The following is a 16,859-nucleotide window of genomic DNA, read 5'->3' on the forward strand; positions in this document are numbered from 1 at the left end:
CCTCGTTTTCAGCTTTGGCGAAGATGGATCCACGTTTCATCTTTAATCACGCCAGGCCCAGGCCCATCTGTCTTGTTTACTCTGCCGCGGAGAGGACGGGCCTCGGTGGCGACCATTACCTCGACACCCGGCTAACAAATGAGGCCCGGCTCCGACGCCGCCGCCTCTGCTGCTGCCGCTGCTGGAAGACAGCCTGGATTTTCTTTCTTTGTCCCCCATTCCTGACACCCAGCGAAAGCACCCTGTGACTGCCAGATAGCGCAGTGTTTTGGCCACGGTAACACGGCGCACGCACACACACACACACACACACACACACACACACACCCTCCTCCCCCTCGGTGCCCCTCCACGGGCACACTGACTGCTCACCCCCTTCCACCAAGGGGTGGGGTGGGGGGCAGCAGCAGGAAGGGGACACATGGAGGTGGGGGTGGCCTTGGCACCGCAGGACCAGCCAGGGAAATTGAGTCCAACAGAAAAGAGACCCGGAGACCCGAGAGGGCCTTCTTCTGGAAGGTCAAGCCATTCCTGGCAGAGTCAGGGGCCGGCTGAGTTCTGGAAGCTGGGCACAACCCTCTGGCCAATTGAGTTGTGCAGCGAGGCCTTCTCTCCTCCGCTGCAAATGAATGTGAGACTAGCACAGAAAATGTGGTGGGGCCTCCCGGTCTGGGAGACATATTGCAGAGACCTCTCCCATAGTTTATCATTGTTTTGCATTAATTATTATTATTATTATTAATTATTATTATTATTATTATTATTATTATTTTATGTCATGCGCGTCCTGTCTCCTGTTCTCTCTCTGACATTCCAAACCAGGTCCCTTCCTAGTTCTGGGGCTGCCTGAGTCTAGAACCCTTCGTTGGCGTGAAAATTTTGTGTCCTGTACAGAGTGACAGTAGAAATAAATGTTTGGTTTCTTGTGACCAGCACGGCGTGTTTTTGTTGAAACCTTGATGTAAAGATACAGACGAATGCCACCCAGCGTATATTTTAAGCATCTCAGTCCATTCGGCCTCACATTGTATGTGGTTGAGGATTTTTTTTTCGAAGGGTCCAAGGAGAATTTCTATCTCAGAGGACTCCAAATTGTGGTAGCTGGTTTGTTTTCCTTTTGGGGTGGGTGTGTTTTGTTTGGGGCTTTTAATTTTTTCCCTCCAGTCCAAAAATGGATTGAAAGTATTGGGAGGGCCGACTCCAATCCCTAATGGGGGGAAAATGTTTCATTGTAGGACACGAGAGGCTTAAGTATGGCAAAGCCTTTCATATCGTGATTTATTTGTCATAAGCAAATAAAATGCGGTTAAGCTGTCTCTTTCTAGACAGACGGCTCTTTGCTTATTAAGGTTCGGAGGGAGGATTTCTGCGAGGCCGGCCTCTTTCCTCCCGCCTAAGAAGGTATCGTTTTCCTCTGAGGTGTTTAAAGCTTTAATGAGTCTAATTTTTTGCACAGATGTTTCTGGGTGTTTGCAGGTTTTCAGAGTATTTTTATATTACAAAGGAGCTAGCCGGTGCCATAGCTCAAACTCTGACAAGCAAATAGATAATCAAGAAGACAAATGGCCTCTTTTGTGAAGCCCTGCTCCTGTATTAATTTTCATTTTCTTTCTCATAGAAAGTATCGAAAGTACGACCGGGGACCAAATAGCTTTCTGTCTCTGAGGTCCCAGTCACCCCTAGAATGGAGTGGGGGAAGGGGGTGGGGGTGCCGATGACCCTCACAAGCTCTGTCGGGCTTGGGCCGTTTTGGGGCAGCACCCAAGAGATGTGCTTAAGGTCCGAGGGCTCCAGCCTCGGGGTCTCTGGTCTTGTGGTGGCCCAGGATACAGCTACCCGCCTCCAGAAAACTTGGGGCTCGAGAGAGCATATGCAATTAAAAGTCATTTTTCAGTCCCATCTCCCTCCAAAAAATAAACATAGCTGATTCCACCAGCACGTTTTTTACTGTTATTTCTTTTGTATTCCTCCGGTTTGCAGCGCCCAGGAGTTTGAGGCGGGGTAGGGCCCGGGACACACAGGGCCGATGTCCACAGCACGGGAAAGGGCGCTGGAACTGCCCGTTGAAATGCTCCTGGAGGTCTCATTAAAAAAAAAAAAAAAATTGACAGGACCTGGAGGCGAGCTTTGTTTTGGTCGAATCGCGGTGTGATGTTTAACTGCCAAAGGGATACCGCCCTTAGTGGAGGGGGAAAATAGTCCTTAAAAAGCATATGCCCCCCCAGGAATGTCTCTATAGAACCAAATCAAAGCTGCTCCTTGGAAGGTATGAATAGAATAAAAAAAAGATTTCTATGGAGCTTAAAGTTCACAGCCATTCTGTGTAGACAAGAGCTAAGAAAAATGTGAGAATTATACAGAAAACCATTAATCACTTCTTTTCTTTAAATACGTATCCTCTCTCCTTTGTTATTATTCAACAGCAAATCTCCGCAGACCGGCTGTTGGGGGAAAAAAGTGTTAGCTGGCTCTCCCGGATCTGCGAGGGGGAAAAAATTTGGAACCATAAAGTTGAAAACTTTTTTCTCTCAGTTTGGAAGAAGCCCTTCGTCATGAATGGGATCCGCAGAATTCAGGCCAGAGGAGGCGAGAGGCGCAAAGGTAACAAAGCCCCTGCCTGGGCTGCCTTTTTTTTTTTTTTTTTTTTTTTTTTTTTTTTTGATCATTTTATGAGCTCTTTTTACAAAGGAAAGAAGAAAGTCTCTCGCCTCCTTCTTTTCCTTTTTCAACTTTCTTCGCGGTTTTTTTTTTTTTTTTTTTTTTTATGGTGGATGCTTGGTCAGATTTGCTGCCTTTTATGATGACTGATGCTCGGGTCAGAGGGAGAGAGAGGGGCCTCACACCTGGAGAGTGTTTGAACTGCTTGGGACTGAGGTGTCAGGACCCCTGAAAAACCCCAGAGAGGGTGGTTTGTGAGGCAGCTCTCAGAAGTGCTTTTTCGGGTTTCGGAAAATGCAGGCGGGCCTGGGGGGGGGGGTGCCCAGCGTGTATGCATGTGTGCGTGTGTGGCGATGTGCACATGTGGCCCGTGTGTTCTGTGACTTCGCTTGTCTACACTGGTGGCTTGCGTCCCATATGTCTGTTTACCGGTGAGATGTTGTCACTGCTGCCTCCTGGAAAAAATGGAATGCAGTTCTTGGATGGAATGCCCCAGGCTTGGAGCAGGGTATAGGTAGATGTCGGTTTGTTGTTGTTGTTTTTCCTTTCCTTCTTTTTGTGTCTAGCTTGGGATTCTAGACAAATATTTGCAACTCTGGAGCAGGAAACTGTTCCGTTTACAGGCGACGTTCGTTCGTTGATGCCGGAATCTTCCTTTTCAACTCTGCCCCCCTCTTCTTCCTGGAGGCTCAGTGTTCAATTTGGTTTCCTTTTGCTCTCTTGTTTTGGGGTCTCTGTTCCCCCTTCTGGGGCCCTGCTTCTGAGGGTGAGGTAGCCAGTGGGCTGTGCCCGAATGTGCTGGCTCTTTTACCCTGGGGCTCACTAAGGGTTTGGAGGCAGGAGGCTGGCAGGAGAGAGAGTTCATGGAGAGGCCACGTTTTCTAGGCGATTAGCTCAGTATTAGAACCACAAAATGACCTCGGAAGCCCCTTGACCTCTCTGAGACTGGACAGTGGGCTGGCTCCTGCCTCCTGCCCAGGAGGAAAAGTCCTACCTCTGCAGGGAGGGGTACTTTGAGCTGTTGTCGTGGCCCCACCTTCGTCATCTCCCTCTAGCCCCCAACCCCTTCTTTGCTAACTGGGAATTTCTGGATTGTTTTTCTATTATTGTCCCCTGGGGAGAAAAGGAGTGAAAATTTTAGCCCTGGGGTGCAGTTGGGGGAAGGGAGTAGGGTGCTGATCTGGATCTCTGTGTAGGACTCCTTCCCTAGGCCGGGTTCTAACCACCGCCCTCCCCCCCCATGTCCAGTTCATCTCTTGTTTCCTGTTTCGCTTGGAGGGAGCGGAGGGAAGAGAGACAAAGGGAGACGATATGACAGGTCCACAGGGCTTCAGAGGGCTTAGGGGACAAGCCCCTGGGTTCTAAAGAGAGGGAAGGCTCCCCCACTAACAGTCCCTTGGAGGTTACTGTCTCTCAAGGTCTGATATCCAAATTCACAGCTTCTTAACCCATTTTTCTGAAGTTCCTTTGTTTAGAAGACTATTCCTGCAACCACTTGTGCCCCCTTCCCCTAATCCCCAGTCTCACCCCAGCTTCTCACACAGCCCATGGATACCTTCCCACCAGGGGAGCAGGAGAGTTGGGAGAAGGGTCAGTACAGGCTGTTCTGACCATTTCCAAGGACAGTTCTGCCACATCAACCAGAGTTTTAGCAACTTTGAATTTTAAGAGATGCGTGGAGAATTTGCTAGCATGGAGCCTTTCCAATTCTGTGTTCTACTTGATGTGTCTGAAAATCCATACCAGCAACCAATTTTTTTTTTTAAAGAGGAGATAGAGACAAAGAGACACAGAGAGAGAGGGTGAGAGACAGAGGGTGAGAGAGAGACACGGACAGACTGAGACTCCAGCTGGGAAGAGAGGAAATGTTCCTTCACTTAAAACCAGGAGACACAGAACCTTGCTGGGATGTGTGTGGGATGTTGGTTTGTATTTTGTAAATCGTCTCAATCGTCTCCTGTCACTTGGGGACTCAGTCTCAGGCAAGAACTAACTGGCGTTGGTTGGTATCATCTCCTTTGTCCCTGAGTGGCATGATAAATGCAGGGGCTGGAGGCCTGGGGCAGGAGAGGAAGTGGGTAGAAAGGTGAGCTGGGCTGCTCCTGGATTGGAAATGTTTGAGGTTCATGGGAGACGTGCACCCATTACTCATAAGGGCAGATAACCAATTGTGGGCCTTCTTATAGTCCCAGGTGGCAAAGATCTAGTCACCTGGGACTTTACAAAGCTGCTCTCTGCAGAGTGAGGGGTCCATCAAAGGGAAGGAGAGGGGAAACAATGGAAGGGAAAGTTGGGGTTCATTCAAGGGTTTCAGCCCCATAGGCCAGAGCTTCCAGATTTCCCTTTTCCCTCACTTCCAGACCCCAGTCTTTTCAGGGGCTGGGCAGTCTCCCCAGCTAGACAGACTCACCTTCACCTTCTACAATTCTGGTGGCCACCCCATCCTCATCTTTGGCCTCTCTTCCCTCCAGGCCCCTGGGCCCTCTGGATTCACCCTCCTCCTTGCACTTACTGGGGCAGAGGGGCTCCTCAGTCCTGCCAGAGCCCGGGGAGGCCACCCCAGCGCCCGTGGTGGGTCTCCCTGGGAAGAGTGGCCGGCTGGGGAGGGGAGTCTGCTTGGAAAACGGAGTTGGGAAGTTTCCCAGCGTGAGCTGAGCGCTGACGGATTTGTGATCAGCCATAAAACCGGCGCGTTCAGATTCGTAAATCAATCTTGCCTCTCTCGCAGAATGAACGTTCGCTTTATCGGCAGCAAGAAAGCGCTCAGCGCGCGCTCAGGCGCTTGTTTATTTGAACACGGACATTCCCAGGATCCGAAAAGAGTGTGGGCATTTTAACAGAACCTGCCCAGCGTGTCTTCGTGTCATTTTGCGGTTTCTTTTCCTTGTCCTTAAGGACAATTTCTCAGGTTTCAGAGATTGCTGTCTTCCCCTGCTCCTGCATATTGCTTCCAATTTCTCTCTCGCTCGCTCTTTCTCTCTCTCTCTCCTTTTTTCTTTCAGACTTTAGTGGACTGTTTTCCTATAGGGGACCGTTTTTAACGCATTTGTGGCCAGGACCTTGCAAGGAGTTGCCCTGGCTGGAACCAGGCGCAGGGCCCAGATCGGGAGCCGGCTGAATTCAATCCCAGTCTGTGTTTTGTATCGGGACAATCAAAGCCGACCACCCCCCTACAGAGTCTGGGCCCCGCCGGCGCCCCACCCGTGCGTCGTCGGGAGCGGGATTCCGAGGAGGCGGCCGGGGCCAAGCTGCCGCCACAGCTGGAATTTACGGGGGCCGCCGAGTGCCGAGTGCCGGGTGGCTGTTTCTTTGCGGGTGGTTAAGGCATCTGGGTCCTCAGCCTCTTCCCCCTTGAGTTGTTTTTGGGTCAGACCTCTCCAAACAAACCAGTGGCGGCCCCGCGGCCCCTGCTCCCCTACCCTAAGCCGCATTGATTCTCTCTCGTGTCTGCTCCAGCCGGCGCGGCGGAGGCCAGGCTGCCCCAGTTGCTGCCGAAGATAAGACTGGGAATGTGCGGACAGGGGCTCCTGCAGGAATGTCTTTTCTGCTCCCCTTTGCGCCCCCACCCCACGCGATGGCCCAGGACTCCGATTCTGGTTGCTACTGGTCTGCTCATTCTGGGGCCAAGCTGTAAGTGAAGGTTTGGGGGATTTGGGTTTTTGTTTTTGTTTTTGTTTTGTTTACATCCGAGATGAAGGACTGTGTGTCCGCTTCCCCCTCCAGGCCTAGGGAATGGATTTCCCCTATCATCCCTGTGTTTAACCCTTTAATATGCGACCCCCCTCCTCTTTGCCCATTGATCGGTCTCCATTGTCTGCTGATTGGGAGCTCAGGGTACTGACACCTGGGGAATAGGGACCCTGGGGCTGCCAGACTGACTTCAAAGCCTCGTCTTTCTTCCCTTTCCTTCCCCTCCAGTTCAAATCTTAAGCCGTCTTCCCTGGTGTGTCAGGGGCGGAGGGGGTCACCGAGATGGTGTGTGACATAGGTAGACAGAGCCTGAGTGCCCACTTCTTTTGTGTAGAAACCCTAGTCTGAGTCTTTGTGTCTAGAACATATTCTCAGTTGGTCAGTAGAATTTGATTCCTCGTGGTGGTAGTAACACAAGGCGGGGGTGGGGGGGAAGTCCCCCTTGCGGGTATTCTCAGCTCTGGGAGCTCTAGAGTCATCTCTTCATCCTGTCCCCTCTCTGCCCCTTCAAAATGTACCACCAAAGATCAGAAAGAGCATTAAAGCCAGAAGCCCCATTCTTCATGCCTATGTACCGCTGACTTGTGGGGAGTGCTTCTTTTGAAGCTGGTCCCTTTAGAAATTTTGTTGCTTTTTTAGGAGAGGGGGAGTGGGTCCCACTAAAATAAATATCCTAGGAGTGAGGGAGAGAATGGAGTTGGGGGGAATCCTAATCTTAAAGGACGCAGAGAGAAGAGCTGGAAGCTGAGAAATCCAGAGGCTTGGAGCAGGGCTCTGCGCCCACCCCACCCCCACCCCCCAGACGCCCCTGCAGACTATTTCTGCACCTCCACGAACTAAGCAGAAGCAGGAGGAGAAGGGAGAGAGGAGAGGTGGGCTGTAGGTAAGTGTGTGTCTGGGCGGGGGGGGGGTGTGGGGGGAGGTTAGGGAGCCGTAGGTAGAGTAGGTATAGATGTGAATGTGGGAGACAAGAACTTGCTACTCTTCCATTGGTGGGTTGGGGGGAACCTATTTTGCAGGAAAAATTCTCCTCCTGAAGGGGAAGGTCATAGTGGTCCTTTGAGTCTGAAATCGAAAGACCCCCTTCCCCCTCCTGGTCACGTGATTCATTAAATAATTAATGCCGAGGTTGCAGAATAGATATGTATTCGTCAGGAAAATCGCAGGCTCGGTCTCCCTGTTTCTGACGTGCAATTCAACTGTCCTTTGAAAAACAAGCCTGTACCCCGAGAAAAAAAAAAGAGAGAGGGGGAGAGAGAGGGAGAGAGAGAGAAAAAGAGAGGGAGGCAGCAATAAAACAGCCCCGCAGCCGGAGCCACACCGCGGGCTGGGGTATTGTAAGTAGAAGGGATTTCTCACTACCTACCGCGTCTTATATGTCCATGTAAATTTATTGTTTGTTATTAATGTTATTGTCGTAAAATGTGACAAATAGCCATCTTCATTTCCTGCCATTTCTCTTCACACGGTGCTCTGTGTGTTTATACCCATTGAGGCATTGCATAGAGAATTTAGGAATATTCCTCTTCTCTCTCTCTGTCTCTCTCTCTCTCTCTCTCTCTCTCTCTCCCTCTCTCTCTCCTCCAACCTTTTTCTTGATTTATAGCAATATGGATGTCAGCTTCTCGGCCGGCATGCCAGCCATTGTGTGTGTGTGTGTGTGTGTGTGTGTGTGTGTGAGCGCGTGTGTGCGCGCGCGCGTCTGTGTGTGTTTGTGAGCGAGTTGTGTTGTTTATGGCCATGTCTTCGATAAATCATTTCTCACGGAAAATGATGTGGAAGCTGGGCCATTTCTGCGGCCGGGAGAGACTGGCTCTCGGAGCTACTCCTCCCTCTCTGCTCTGCTCCCAGGAGTTGGTTATTTCAGACGATTTACAGTAATATATCAGCAGTTAATATGAAAGCTCTATAGCTGGAGGTCTTAAATTACAGCATCTGTGATTATCAATTAAGGCAAGATTTGTATAAATTTGGTAAACCAGAAATGCCTCATTGGCATATAAACCCAGTCAAAGACCACGACCTAATATAAAAATTATATTTGCAAGCCTGATAGAGCCAGCATTCCTGAAGCAGCAGACAGAGCCTCATTTTTCAGTGGTTCCCCTCCAGGAGTTTGGCTGCTCTGTCTGCAGCCCAGGGTAAAGGACCCAACTCTGAAGGCAGAAGGAGCCTGGGGGCAAGAGAAGTGCAGGTGGAGGAAGAAATTACTGGAGTTGAAGGCAAAGGTTTTTGTAATCGATGGGGAGCAAATTGAAGCCCTCTGCAATTGGAAGGGGCTAGAAGGCTTCGGTTATGGTACTGAGGCGTCATCTATAGGGTTGATGTGTGTGGCACGGTGTGGAGGGTGAAGAAGGAGCTACCCACATTGGGGGAGATGGGGTGGGGGTCGGAGGGTGAAGGGCAGGGAGAGAAGCTGAAAGCCTTGGCTGCTTACCCTCCTGGCTAACAAAACAAGGAAATGAATTCACACCCCAGTAGCCTTCCTTCGACCTCCAGAAACAAAGAAAGTTTCCTCAGCAGTGAGGGACTATGTGTGTTTGGGGCTAACGCAAAGAGAAGTTCTCCAAGTTTTTCTAGAAAAGGAATGTTCCGGGAATCAGGTGGTCCCAGAAAGTTGGTGAGTGTTCCAGAACACGGGGTGTGTTCCCCTCCCTAAGCCCCCATCCAAAGAGGGAGCAAATGGGGTGCATATTGGGAGGAGGAGAGCTGGTAACTTTCCCCTCGGGTTTTATGTGTGGGGGGGGAGTGGTCAGTCCCTTCCCGTTAGGGAAGAGCCTGATGGATCCAGAGCAAAGCCAGAAATAGCTTCTGGGGATGTTCTACACTGCGCCCCAAAGTTGTGATGGGTGAGGAGCAGAGGGCCAGAACCTTTGCCAAGTCCGATTGGGGCTGCTGGCTTTTCCTTTTCTGGCTGGAGCCTGGCCAAGTGACTTTATAGCCACGATTATCTGTGATATTTAACTCTGCCTGCTAGTGTAAACCTTCGAGCAAAAAAATTAGAGTGACGCCGCGCCCAGGTGTTAATTATTCATGGCATCAACCTCGTGGAGTGTCGGCTTAGGCCCCGGTCTTGGGGCATCCAGGAACTCGCTCCCATGCTCTGCTTCAAGTGGCACGGAGCCCCATCCTTGTTAATAGACAGATTTGTGGGTGCGTGGTGGGAGTCTGGGTTGAAAAGGGTTTAGGGTAAAAGAGATCAAGACCCTAGGCTGGGATGGGTGGGGGTGTTATCTGGTCTGGATAAAAGGAGCTGGGGAGAATCTGGATTCAGGGGTAGCTGTTGACAGGACTGGAGATTGTGGGGGAGGAGGGAAGGGCTGGGGGGAGGCAGACTTGAGGGACAGAGGCTCTGACCCTTCAGGCCCTCTCTCTTTCAGTGTTGGAGAATCCCACACATACATGCTCGCTCTCGGTGTGAGAGGGGAGTATGTCTTTCTCCTTCACCTGGGAAGTTGCAAGGCGGGTGTAAATGTGGAGAGGGTGAGTTCGCCCCCAGATCAGTGTTCCAGAATTTAGGCCAAAGTCTCGGAATCCCTGGGAAGGGAGAAGGATTACCTCTTCCTTGGAGAGGAGGAGGGACATGAGGAAGAAGGAAGAGGGTAGAATTGTGTTTTGTTAGCTTCTGAATTCAGCCTGTTTTGGAGGATGGGGAACAAAAGGGGAAGGCTGAAGGGTTTGCTCCTTGGGACAGGTCACAGCTTGGGCGGTGGGGGGTGGTAGGTGAGCTGGGAGCCAGTCCTACAGGCTTCTACCCTGGGTTACCAACCATCCTTCCTTCTCTGTCCCTCTTCCCTCTGCTGCTTTTGCCTTTGACGTGGATGTCTGATCCCCCTCTTATCTTCTCCATTCTCTCAGCGCCCCCCTTCAGGTCTTTGTCTCTTCTGGCCCTGGGGATACCCCCCCCCCCGCCCCTTCCCATTCCCCAACTCACACTCAAGAGTCTTCCCCCAGGAGACAAAAGCGGGGAGATCATCCCTCTCCACCATTATGTTATCTTTTAGTTGCTGGCTCCTTGTTGAATCTCTCCATGTGAGGCCTGATGCCCAGGCATATAGGCCTACCCCCAAATCCGTAAGTTTGCGATGACTTTGTTGTTGTTGTTTAAATACACACACACACACACACACACACACACCCTTGGTTTATTTAGCCACAAAGCATCCTGCCTCTTATCAGTTCTGTGTGTGTGCGTGCACGTGCGCGCGCGCACACACACACACACACACACCACCCCATTTGCTTTTGTGCTGTTCAGGGGATGGAGTAGAACGTATTTGGTGGCAGGGGCTTTCGGAAAGCTGCTGGCTGTTTCCATCTTCTTTCCCAACTCTGCTGGTGTCCACTTTCTCTAGTAATTATAGTGTGTACCCCCCTGCCTGTAAGAAGCTGGGCTTGCCAATGTTTTAGCCATCAGAGGAACTGAATAAAAAGATGAGAAGAGAGAGGATGAAAGGAAAAGAGAGGGCCCCAGAGAGAGAAGAAGCAGTAAGATCCCTTTCTGAGGGGGGAAGTTGAGGCAGAGCCCAAGGAGGGGAGGACAGGGAGAGACAAAGGCCAGTCAGAGGGGCAGAGAGGCTGTCCTGGGATAAGGAGCTCCACAACTTGCATGGGTACACACACACACACACACACACACACACACACACACACACAGAGTTAAGTGACAAGGAGGGAACTGGGAAGGGAGCCACTCACTTTGCCCCCTTCTCTGTCAAAGAGAATGTCTCTGTGATGGAAGGATGTGTTACCCCTACAGATGAAAGGGCCCTCAGGCCAAGGGCCACGTTGGCCCCAAGGAGAGGGGCAGCCTAGGAAGCGAGCCCAGAAGTGAATTTCTGGAGCTACGAAGTCTTTCCCGGGACTCAGTTCAAACTCCCTGAAGATAGAGAGGCAGAGTATGAGAAGACAAAGAGGCCGTGAGAAAGGGAGAGACGGGAGAGATGGTTATTAGAAAGGGTGCGGAGAGAGAGAGACATGGAGAAAGAGCCCAACCCTTTGGGGAGGGCAGCCACAGGGAGAGGGGAGGGCTGCAGGGGTCTGGAAGCTCCTCCAGACTCGGTGCTTTCTTTACAGGCAGCTGCCCAAAGCTGGGGCCGTCCCAGAAGCAACTGCCTCTCGAGTAGGCCCTTGGGGGTGCTAAATCAGGTCTGAGGCAGCTGGGGCAGGAACTGAAGTGTCAGGGAATGGCCGAGACTACCTTAGCACTTTTCCACGGCTCCTGCCAGTAACTTAATGGCTGGAATCTCCCAAAACAGAATTCCACGGCCGGGAGGGGGGGGGGGGTGGGGGGTGGCGGGCGGTGGATTTGGGTCAGGCTCTCACACCTGGGCCCTGGAACCCTTCCTCGGCCTCTCTTCCCCCTGGCGGGTTTGGTCCCTCCTTTCCCCCTGTAGGGACGCGGAGAAGAAGTTGATCTGCCAGCCGCCCAAGAACTCTCCCTTTCACCTCCAATCCACATCTCCTCCCTGAACCCCCAGCCTGAACCGACGGACGCTGCCCTCACTGATCTCCTCCCTCCCCCATCTTTCAGGAAAGAAAAGGAAAAAGGGGAAGCAAGCTCCTACCAGCCTAAGCAGCTTTAGAAAACTCCAGGGAACCTGGAAAATGCAAAGCCTCTCGCGCCTCTCTCTCGCACCAGTCCCTTCACCCCCTCGCCACCGCTCGCTCTCCCCACTGCGCACCCCCACCCCCATCCTCCCGTCCCGTCCTGCCCAGAACTCTCTGCCTTCCCCTCCCTTCTCCGCTGGGCCGGACATATGGAACCCATTTCGCTGGTGACATTGAAGAGCCGCCCGTGCGCCCGCCTTCCGCCATGGCGCCCCCGGCGCTCCCCGCGCCTCGCCGTGCCCCCTGTCACTCGCGGCTCCTCTCGCCTGGCAGCTCGGCCGGCTCTCGCGGCCCCGACCGGGCTCGGTGCCAGGCGCGCGCGGCCGCCCGCGGCCCCCACGCGGGCCCTCGCCGAGGGGGCGCTCCGGGCTCCTCCGGCCCCGGGGGGCCCCCCTCCCCGGCCGCGCCCCGAGAGCGCAGCCTCCGCGCGCGCCTCGCCGCCCCGCCGCCCCGAAGGCCGAACAAAGCCGGGGGCGGGGGCGGGGGCGGGGAGGGGGCGAGCGCTTCCGGGCCTCTCCCCGCGCCGCCGGCCGCTCCGGGGGCCGCCGGGGTCTGCACCAGCGCGATGCGGCCGGCTGCGGCCGGGGCGCCCCAGCCGGGGCCGAGGGACCCGGGCCTGGCCGTCGGCTCCCGCGCGTCCGCTGCTCCCGGCCGCCCGCGGCCTGCGCCCTAGCGGGAGTCCGCCCAGGTAAGTGGGGGTGCGCAGCCCCGCGGCCCAGCGCGGGGAGTGTGGGGCGGGGGGAGGTCCGGTTAAGGGTGTGCGTGTGGGGCGGCCGAGACCCCAGCTCCTAGGTCTCTCTCCTGGGTCGGGAAAGAGGCTGGATCCGAATCGTGGCAGACAAAGATGTGAGCACCTTAAAGAGGCGGGTGGGTGGGTGCTGAGGGCGTAGAGGGACCCGGGTGTGCAGGGCAATGTGGAGGAATGTGGGGCTGTTCGCCGCCCCGCCGCGGGTGTGTGGACGGGAGCCGGGTTAGGGGATGTGGGGGGGGGGCTCTCTGGCTTAGGAAGGGAGTGTTGGAGGCTGGGGAGGGTTTTCCAGGGGAGCCGGAAGCTGTAGGTTGTGGAGGAAATGTGGGGGCATCTCCTAGAGTTGGGGGGACAGCTGGGCCCTGCTCCCACAGTCCAGCTGCCATCCTGGTGAGCCTTTTAGCACCTGGCGGGTTATTTGAAGCCGAAACTACAAGGGGTTGCGGTGAGGCCGGGTGTTAAACTGAGAAGGTAGGAGAGGGGGTGATTTATGGCTTCAGAGAAGCTATGTTTACTCCGGGACTGCTCTGGAAACCAAAAACCAAACAGAGCAGAGGCGGGAGGAGCCCCTCTCCTTGTAGTGGGAGACGATGCCAGGCTCACTGGCTGGGATTTATTTTCCCAGATGTGGGGAGATGGTGGGAACCGTCCCTTTGCAGGCGCAGGATGTGGTGGGTCTGTGTGATGCAGAAGGAGAGTGTGCAAGCGTGCACACGTGGAGGTGTGTTTGTGTATTGTGTGAGAGCGTCCGCACACTGGGGCACACGTGCGCTCGGGCTGGGGTCTGTGGGGGTACAGCATCGCCTTGGGAGTGGGCACACAGGGAGCTGGGAGGGAGGCTCCGTGTTCTCTGGTCCTGGTACTCTGTGATGTGATAGCTCTTTCCGCGCTTTGCCGCCCCGTCCTCTCACCGTGCTCCCCCCACCCCTGCCCCCTGCCCCGTGCTTTCTTTCCTCCCACAGCCACATGCAGCACAGTCCACTTGGCCTGGTCCCTGGCCCCTCTGTGCCATCTGCCCACGCTGCCTGATCTTCCCTTTGAACCTTTAACTTTGCTATGGGAGACTAAGGAATTAGTGAGCATGGCTGCTTGGAGAGGGGGGAGGGGAGCGGGAGAGAAGAAAAAGGCCTGGGGTGGTAGCCGAGATCGGTGCTTGGACACTGGGCCTTGGCAGGCTTGAGTTCACCATTACTTCTCCAATTCTCCCGAAGCCTCTGCTTGGGAAGGGACAAGTGAGCACAAAGTGGAACAGAGGAAGGGAGCCATGCAGGATGCTGGGGGGTGGGGAGAGAAATATTTTGACCCCAGATAGTTATGTCCTCAGGCCAACTGGTGGCTCTTGCATTTCTTTCTAGAAGCCTGGCTTTGCCTGGAAATTGTTTTGCATTAAATTTTCTCAGCCGCAGAATTATCTTTCCTCGCCTCCAGCTAAACTTGCATTTTTCCACCAGACACTTGGGCCCCGCACCAATGAAATCTGAGAGGAAGCGGCTGGGCCCTAAGTGGCCGTAATTTAATTGATTTTATCATAAATCATCAACTTGATGAAGAACCCGAGGTTTCAGTGAAGTAAATTGATATTAATGGGAGTTTCTTGAAATGCAAACTCCGCTGCATTGTTGGGGCATCTCGAGCTGGGGAGGTGGATTTCATGTGTCCCAAGAGCAGAGAGCCTGGACCTGGAACCCGTGTTAGGGGGTTAGGGGCATTAGGGGGTCGGGAAAGCAAGCTGGGAGGGGTGCTGCCAGAGGGCCTGTTTCTGTGAGGGAGCGAGGCAAAGAATGGAACTTTCTTGGGGAGGGAGCAGAATCTGACTCTGAACCCTGCTGGTCATCTTGGGAATGCTGGTCTCCAACTGGTGGGGGCAGGGGGGGGCATTTGGGGAGGCTGGTAGTTGTGTGGGCAGAGTTGGGGGTCGGGTGAGAAAGCCAGGCTGGTACAATGGGTGCATTGACTCCTGGTTAAAAATTGCCAGGTCAAAGCCTTCCCCTTCTAATTATACAAATTAATTATTTACTGCTCAGGTTGCTGTCCAAAAATAGCACTTTTGATTTGGTGATGAAGGTAGACAACCACCCCCCCCCTCCACGCACAACACACACACACACAGAAAAGCGGTTAAAACGGTGCATGAGCCTCTGTGGGGGCAAGGACAACCAGGAGTGGGGTGGGGGCTGGGCAGTGGGGGTGTCCCATTTAAATCCCAAGAAGAAATATTCTGCTTTTGCCAGAGATGGTGCCCATTATTGTCTGAACTCAGTTTACTACTGCGCAATAATGGTCATTCGCTTTCACGTTAGCGCACAGAGAACCACAAGCTGTCAGTCCAAAAAAGGACCTTAGAGATCATTTAAACCCAATCCCTCCCCTCCACACATGTTCTCTAACTTTATAGAGGGGACACTGAGGCCCCAGGAGTTCACTCCTTCAGAGCACATAGCCAATCTAGAATGCCTAGAAGCCTAGCCTCCCAACTGCTACGCCTATGCCAAATTTTTAGACAAACCACTTCCTGGCTCTGAGCCTCAGTGTCCCTGTCTGTAACAGTAGCAGGGGTAGGACAGGACAGTGTCTGAGTTCTCCCTAGGTGTAACCCTGGGTAACTCTCTAGTGCTTGGGGTCCTGAGAGCATCTGGGTATAGAAGTTACTGCACACGCTTATTTGCAATATACAGGGAGTTTGTATTCACCCAGAGCAGTGGATAGTTACTCTGACTGGCTCTAGGAAATCTATTGGAATCTGGACCATTCTTCCTCTTGAAGGTGTCTTTATTCTCAGCAGAGAAGCCCAGGCTGAGAGCAATAGAAACAGAAGGCAGTGGAGAGGGGCTGGCTAGCTGGGTTGGACTGGGATTGGCATTTGGGGGTAAGGGGCTAAGGAAGAGGAGGGTTCCCCTCACAGAGCAAGGCATTTTCCTTGACAGGCACCGGGCTGAGGCTGGAGCTGTTCAAATTTCAGCTTTTGAAATTCTTCCTACTCCAGCCCAAAGACTGAATTATGGTTTCAGAATTTAGATTCTGTAATGGTAGGCCACTGTCTGTCCCCCAGCCTCACTCTGACCCCAGGGCCTTTGAGCCCTCTCTTTTTGGGAGACACACACAGGGTGCCACAGCACTGTATCAGGTCTTCTCCCCGGGGCAGCCAAGACAGGAGGCTTATGAGGTGGATGAGCCCCTGCCCTATTCTTTTTTTTTTTTTTTTTTAATTTTTAAAATGTTTTTATTTATTTTTGAGACAGAGAGAGACAGAGCATGAGCAGGGGAGGGGCAGAGAGAGAGGGAGACACAGAATCTGAAGCAAGCTCCAGGCCCTGAGCTGTCAGCACAGAGCCTGACACGCGGGGCTCGAACTCACGGACTGGACTGTGAGATCATGACCTGAGCTGAAGTCAGACGCTCAGTCGGATGCTCAACTGACTGAGCCACCCAGGCGCTCCACCCCCTGCCTTATTCTTGCTCTTGTCTTCATCTCTTTTCCCAACTGAAAGTAGATAATATTCAAAAGAGGAGAGGGCTTCTCAGAAGTTGCATAGTTGTGAGAGGGAGATTTCTTATAGGGTCAGGGATATGGGAGGCCAGCAGGGGACCAGAGGTTTCCAGACTGCCTTGGGAAGTGTGGCCAGGTACATGAGTTCTGATGGAGGAGTGAGAAGAGATGGGCAGAACTCTTTGGGGTTCTGGAAATCAGAAGCTCTGTTTTGAGAGGTGGGGGGCGGGGACTCAAAGGGCTGGCAGGTCCAGACTCTGGCCCTATCCTATTCTGACTCGGGGGGTTTATATTTGGAGGCAATTGGGAAGGCCTTCCGCTGATTGGTCATTAATCCGGTGAGTTATTGTCTGCTAAACAGAGGTCACAGGGAGAGAGACATCCAATCTGTCAGGAGAGACCTGCGCAGTCGCTGGCAGCAGGCTGGGCCCCTGTCCTCTCTTGCCTGCCTCTCCCTCCCTTCCCCAGCAGCCCACCTCCTCTCCAAGCTGTCCAAGATTCGCCCTTCTCCCTCTTGCCTTCTCCGGGCTGCCCACCTTTGTCTCGACACCCGCCAGCGTGGGGGGTTGCCAGGCCGGGACTGAGCTTCCAGATGCGGCGGGGACCCCGGATTCAGAACGGGTTCTTGAGCCCCCAGGGCGCCCGCCTGCCCCGGACTCCAGCCTC

The 16,859-nt window shown here is 53.4% G+C and overlaps 1 protein-coding gene across 2 annotated transcripts in view; it reads left to right on the forward strand.

Annotated features, from left to right (window-relative positions):
* The first annotated feature begins 65 nt into the window (after window positions 1-65).
* The window catches only part of HOXB3 (homeobox B3), a 27,955-nt gene continuing 11,161 nt past the window's right edge, over window positions 66-16,859 (forward strand). The window contains exons 1-2 of one of the 2 annotated variants that reach the window (XM_060646301.3): window positions 66-277; window positions 2,424-2,601. The gene's annotated coding sequence lies outside the window, so the exon portion shown is untranslated. Of the gene's footprint in view, window positions 278-2,423; window positions 2,602-10,611; window positions 12,647-16,859 lie in introns of those variants that run through there. The other variant, XM_060646302.3, reaches the window with a different exon arrangement.

The sequence above is a fragment of the Panthera onca genome, chromosome E1, assembly GCF_046562875.1.
Source record: "Panthera onca isolate mPanOnc1 chromosome E1, mPanOnc1 haplotype 2, whole genome shotgun sequence".
Lineage (NCBI taxonomy): Eukaryota > Metazoa > Chordata > Mammalia > Carnivora > Felidae > Panthera > Panthera onca.